Raw genomic sequence first — 6,666 nt, 5'->3', positions numbered from 1 at the left:
AGAGTAGCTAGTAAGGGGGGGAAAGTCAGCTGTTGATTAAAGGTCTCCTTTCTAAGCTAAGAGTGGTCATTATGCTGTAGTTCATTCTCAATAGAGTATTATTCTTTCTGTGTTGAGAGGTGAATTCTACTGTTTATCTGTGATGTTGAATTTATTTGTTGTGGGGAATCATATATGGTTCATTTTCAAATGTCAGAATGTTAAAGGAAACAACAGATGAGTTCTTGGAAATTACCATTAATTATTTAATGAAGAATGTAAGTGTATTACACATCTCCATTTGTGCTAATCAAAGGTAATTGGTGGGAGTGTAGCTGTCGCCATAATACAGCTATGGGTTACCGTGGCGACACACAGAAAGTTACAGTGATACACATTTGATTTCTAATAGTTTTCTTTATTGTCTTTATATAAATTTATAATGAAACATTTTGCAGTTAAATTCATAGTTCTGCTATTAGACATTATTAGAATATTAAGTTAAAATTGTTAAAAAGTTACTTCCTGTCAGAGTCACGTAATACGTGAGCCGGAAGTTGTGAGTGAGAAGCGGCGAGAGCATGAGAGGGAGAGAAAGAGGGAGAGAAGAAAGGAGACGAAAAGAGATGAAAAGAGACGAAGGGACTGTCTATCACTGGTTTAGCAGGCGTACACGGTAATTATTCTGAATATTGATACTTGTGTACCCATGTGTAAGAAACTATACTGTGAAAATAATGTATGTGAAATGTGTTTTGTTTTACTGCAGTTTTCACGGTGTTCCGTAACTTCACCAGAGAATAAATGGTTGTGGACATCAGTACGAAGCGTCAGTCATTTACCAGGGTAGATACAATAACTGATAGGAGAAACAGGCTCAGTCCTGGAAAGGTGCGTGAGCTCGTTTTCCTGAATACCAATCTGTGAAGAGGCTTCATTTTGAAGGAAGCGGGAGCTCATTCATTTTATACATAGTTAATTTATTGTAATGGTGCACTGTTAAATGTTAGAATATTATTTTTGCACTATTGTTAGGTTATTTAAACGTTTTTTCTTTCTTTTTTTTGAAGGAGGAGAAATTTATTTTGAGACAAATTAAAGTTTTTGATACTTCATCAAACATAACAACTAAACCAAAACAAAATTAAGTTATTAAGCTGGCGAATACGAAGTACTGTGACGCCTTTCAATAGTGTGTCTCCACCAGCACACTAAGTTCTGGCCACTCAGGGAGTCTAGTGTTTTTTGTTTTTTTTCTATTTGTGCACATAATTTTGCTGTTGCACTGTTTCACACTGCTGTTGATGTAATGGCTGTTTGGGTTATTTGCATTTACTTGGAGAGAAATAAATAAAAATACATGTTTTGCCTTGGAGACTTCTTGATTTTTTTTGTCTTTTTCTCAATGATTTGGGCGCTGGAGTGGTTTGGAACTTGTTTGTACATTCCATGGCGCACATTCTGGGTGACTGACTCAAGTGACTCAAATGACTCGAAAACTCGATTCACTTTAGTGAGTGACTCATACAAACTCGAGTCAGTACCCAGCAAACATTTCCTCGACCTGGGTCGAGGTGGAGACGTCCAATCTACGTCGCGTCACGTCGTGACCTTAATTCGACAGTTTTTCAACATGATAAAATAACATCTGAGTAAATATGACATACATAATGAGTCATTTTAGATCGGATTAATTGGTTAAATACTGCCAGCAAACATTTTCTCAATCCGCGTCCAGATGACGACATCCATCAGACGTTGCGTCACGACGTGACTTTATTTAGACTTTTTTTCGACATGATAACATTAGGGGGGATACGAGCTCACATAACACATATTTAACTAAAAAAACACTGCCAAGAATGATTTCCTCTATCTACTGCTGTCTAGTGCTGTGTGGAGATGAAGACATCCAGTCAACGTCCAGTCATGTCAGGACGTAGATTCCACCTCTGATTAACGTTGGGCAGGCGGGTTGATATGACGTCTATCTGAGGGGTGAGATGACCGGCGGATGACGACGTCATTTCAACGGCGTTTAGACGGCATCGGTTTACGTTGTTAAAAACTATTCAAAATGATGGAAATATGTTTGTGAATGGGAGAAAACAATGTAGTACCATCAAGTGTATTGGCGGGGTGGGCTTAAATGTTTGTTATTCTAGCATCCATCAAGGAACTATTTTCCTCGCGTAGTGAACGCACCTGGTTTCAGCTGCGGTGCGGCGGCGGCGGCAGAAGAAGTTTTGAGTCGGCGAGGAGAAGACACAGACGCGTGTGAAAGGTGAGCTTCGAAAAATAGTGTAATTTAAAATGAAAATGTGCTTGGTAAGACATTATACGTTCATGAGTTACATGTTAAAGTTCTGATTTTGTTGCTGCATCGTGTAATGTTACAGATATCTGCTGCATGTTATTCGTAACCGAGCGGCGGCTAACAGTAAGCTAGCAGGCGAAATAGCAAGGCCTACCCTGATACATCGAGTGTAGCATCGATGTTACACCGAGTATATGTTCACAAAATGTACATTTTAAATTCAAATTCATACCAAGGAAACAGAGTAACCTCTTAGAAAAAGAAAAGTTTGCTGGTGTGAAAACTGTATCACTGCATTATTTTTTTATCATAAGCAACATGCATGGCTATGACCTAACAGTATGACAAACATTTTAAGATCATGACACACTAACGTTACTGAGCTTGATGATTTATTTTTTTTAATTTTTTTATTTAAAGGTTTAAGGATCAGGGACATTGCACATTAATAAAAACATTTAAACAAATGTAAACATGCCAGAATTAGCCGAAGGCTATTTTGCATCTGCAATATGATGTCATATTTAGCTATCTCTACCTGAAACAGGACTATATTTTTGTGTCTCTGTCTCTCCCATAGGCCTGTATTGATAACTATCTTTTCAATATCTCACTTTACAGGTGTATTGCTGTGATAAAGAGACGCATACCAGGTAAGATACACACACTAAGGGTGATGGGGGCTTGAATGATTGTGAAGATTTTACCATCATTGCTCTTGTTATACACAGGGCCTACAGTAGTAGCGGTTCAAAAGTTCCCCTCCAGGCTGAAAGTCAGCTGAATGGCCTAGGTTTTCCCTATGTTTTCCCTTCAAATCCCAGCCGCTGGAGTGGCCCCCCTCTTTCTCATGGGAGTGTCCATGTTTTGCTGTAACTCCACCCATTCACTGAAATACAGGGTATGACCCTCACAAATTCTCATCGCCAAAAGTCATTCTGATGTCATCTGAATGTCCACCGACCGCCAGAGGCAGCACTTAAAGCACCTCTGGTCATAATCATCATTTGATTTGATTTGTGATGTGAAATGATAACAGGCCTATGCGCTGGCCACTGTTTTATTCAGAAATGAAGGCTAGTAATACCTCCTGTCAAATATTGGATCACAATGTAATCGTTGTGAATCTCAAAGCAAATTCAGTTCCCAAAGACAGTACAGCAGTTTGAAAAGGTCTATGAACTTTTAATGTGCAGCTCTAAATAAAAACTTATCTGGGTTTGGTCTTAACTCTCCTGTCGGCCTTCTGGGTCAAATTGAACCAATCTGTCCACTTCCTCCATCCTTCCTTCTTTCCACAATCTTTTTCCCTTCCTTCCTTCCCTATTTCCTTCCTTCTTCTTCCTCCTCTATTGATCCAATTGACCCTCCATTTTTCTTCCCTCCCTCTCTCCCTTCCTTCCTTCCCTTCTTTCCTCCCATCTTTCCCTTTATCTTTCATCCTTCTTTCCCTTCGTCATTCCTTCTTTCCTGTAGATGCTTCCGCATGTATGTGTGTGAGTTCAATGATCATACATCATCTCCAAAGAGTGTATTTTTATTGTAGCTCCGAGAGCATGGAGTGGCAGACTTACTTTTAGCCTAGCAGGCATAAACAACTGAACCCAAACATCCACAAATACACACAGGCGGCGCGACCCCTACTGGGCACAACAGGGATCATCATGAATGATCTACATTTTCCCTTTGTACTTCCTTCCTTGACCCAGGTGGACAACAGGATGGTTAAAGAGGAACTCTTAAGGATTCCATCCTCAAACCTGCTCCATGTGTCCCTTAGCTCCAGAGTCCTAATGCTGGTTAAATCAATGACTTGTAACTAATGCCTATAGGCTTTATAAGGAACCATCAGAAGATTCAGGCTACTGTGTGGGTCTAAGAAGTGGTTATGTCATTACTCTTTCAAATCCCAGGACAAAGTCTTACTGTAATTTATAAAGTGCATTTTACATCTGAATAGGTGCTCTATAATTTTTTTTTCTTGTGTCCTCTCTCCAGCTGCTGTGAAAAGATGGAGCATTAAGGCCACAGATGTGGAAATAGAGAATGCAATGATGAATCATCTAAAGCATGCGCCAGCCAGAAGCGGGGGGAAGGAGCAGATCCTCGTCGCTGACTGTTAAGCCTCCTTGGCTATGACCTGACTTTACACAAAAAAATTTGTTCTCTAATAAATATATTTGTTTTACTTGTTTATATGTTTTCAATACAACCAGTTGAATAGATCTTGTCCTGAATGCTTTCCTTTTATTATTCTACCTATTAGTCCATGCACCACTTGTATTTTACAGTATAGCCTAGGTGAACATCACAAGGATATTTTAAACCTTCAGGTTTATTTGCTATCAAAGTTTCCGTCAGGTTCACTTTTCCAAAAATGCTGATGTGATTTGATGTCTTTGACTTTTTGAAGTCAATGCAGCTTGAGATTTTTTTTTTTGCTAAAATTGAGAAGTTTGTTCAAGTATGTGTAGATTAGAGCATTGAGAATTACACATAGGATATGAAGCACAATATCTGTGCTTTTCATAGAATTTCTAGATATGATAATGCCAGTTATAGACACCTTTTGAAATGCAATACATTACATGTGTAGACAAAAAGGTTGAAATGTAAGCTATATTGCAATTCGAAACGACAAAAGTTGAAATGTTGATGTAAAAATTATGCCGTCTAATAGCCGTCGAAATGACGTCGGTCATGGCACCGACGTCAGGAAAACTTTCATTTAAGCACCTCAAATAGACGTAGAATCAACCTGTTAGATCGACGTTAATTAGACGTGAGATAGACGTCATGAAATAGCCTGCTCTGTGAGACGTTGATAAGTCGTCTAAACCAGGGGTTCCCAAACTTTTCCATGCCAAGGCCCCCCAAAAATCATTAGCTTCTGGCCGGGGACCCCCTTTGCAAACCCACCAACAATGCTACAAAATATGTCACACATCAAATTTAAGAACGTTTTTGTTACTTTTATTCTCTATTCAATACTGTAATTATTACATTTGTTTAGCATGAGAATAATATTAACAACATGTTTTCAACACAGAATAAGATTTGTATGGCAGGGCATCTTTGTTGCACCACAATGTTTTTCTTATTATAGACACTATGTTGCAATACATTTTACCCTACAGAAAATATATTTACATATACAAGAGTTATTTTTTTTTGTCTTTCTTGCATTATGTCTTCAAAAGTTTTCAGTCAAAAAAGAAAAAAAATCTATTAAACTGACTTGGTTCTGTAAGTTCAACACTATATTCCCACTGAATAACAAACCTTTCCACAAACTGTTGATGATACAAAAACAGAAAAAAGAAACCAAACCTCTCTTGTGTGTGTGTGTGTGTGTGTGTGTGTGTGTGTGTGTGTGTGTGTGTGTGTGTGTGTGTGTGTGTGTGTGTGTGTGTGTGTGTGTGTTGGAAGTGACAGACAGTGATCACACTAGTGGGATGGATGGGCTTGGTGGCTCCTACACAGTCTGTCAAGCCTGGGCTTAATGTCTGTCAGTGCCATACGCATGTCATTGTCCACATGTAGACGTGCTCTATGTTTAGTTTTGAGTACCTTTAAAGTTGAAAAGCCAGACTCACACAAGTAAGTTGTTGCAAAAGGGAGAAGGCATTTCAGTGCCCTGTCAGCCAAGGTGGGATAGTCCTTTCTTACATGTAGCCAGTAGTTAGACAGGGGAAGAGCTTCAAAGTTTAGTTTTAAATCCCCTGAGTTTGTCATCTCAATCAGCTCCTCCTGTGACTTTATGTCCAAACTAGAACCGACACCGGGGGAAAAGGGGTTCCTAACCCAGTTTAAATGTGTGTTTTCAAGGTCAGGGAAATAGTCTTTAAAATATCCTTGGAGGTGCTCCAGGTGGGACTGGATCATTGGAGAGATGGAGCCCAAATCATCACATGACAGCAGCTCCTGGTGAAGTAGTGGGAACATCTCTGTGACTCCCTCCTGGAGCTTGTTTGACCACAGCATAATCTTTTTGGAAAAAGCACGCACTTTGTCTTGCACCTGCAGTATGTACGTGTCACGTCCTTGCATGCTTTGGTTCAGTACATTTAGATGCAGAAAAATGTCTGACATGTATGCAAGTTTGCGGATCCAGGTTGCATCAGTGAACCGCTCTGCCAGCTGATGCTTTTCAGAAGAGAGGAACTCTCCAACCTCCCTCCGCAGCTCATAGACACGGTTCAAAACTGCGCCCCGTGACAGCCAGCGCACGTTTGAGTGAAGCAGCAGCCCCTCAAAACGGGCGCCCATCTCATTACAAAGCAGGGTAAACAGTCTGTGTTTCAAGGGGCGGGCTTTAATAAAATTCACCACTTGTACAACCTCCTGTAGTACCTGATTCAACTCGTTAT

The 6,666-nt window shown here is 39.8% G+C and overlaps 1 long non-coding RNA gene across 1 annotated transcript; it reads left to right on the top strand.

The window, feature by feature from the left end:
- The first annotated feature begins 1,868 nt into the window (after positions 1-1,868).
- Positions 1,869-4,484, top strand: LOC311002238. Its single transcript, XR_014596234.1, has 3 exons — positions 1,869-2,263; positions 2,918-2,949; positions 4,295-4,484. It is a non-coding gene; the product is annotated as an uncharacterized lncRNA (long non-coding RNA).
- The last annotated feature ends 2,182 nt before the right edge of the window (positions 4,485-6,666 follow it).

The sequence above is a fragment of the Trachurus trachurus genome (genome assembly GCF_905171665.1).
Source record: "Trachurus trachurus genome assembly, chromosome: 3".
Lineage (NCBI taxonomy): Eukaryota > Metazoa > Chordata > Actinopteri > Carangiformes > Carangidae > Trachurus > Trachurus trachurus.
The sequence above is the reverse complement of the archived record's forward strand: the minus strand, read 5'-3'. Positions and strand labels throughout refer to the sequence as shown.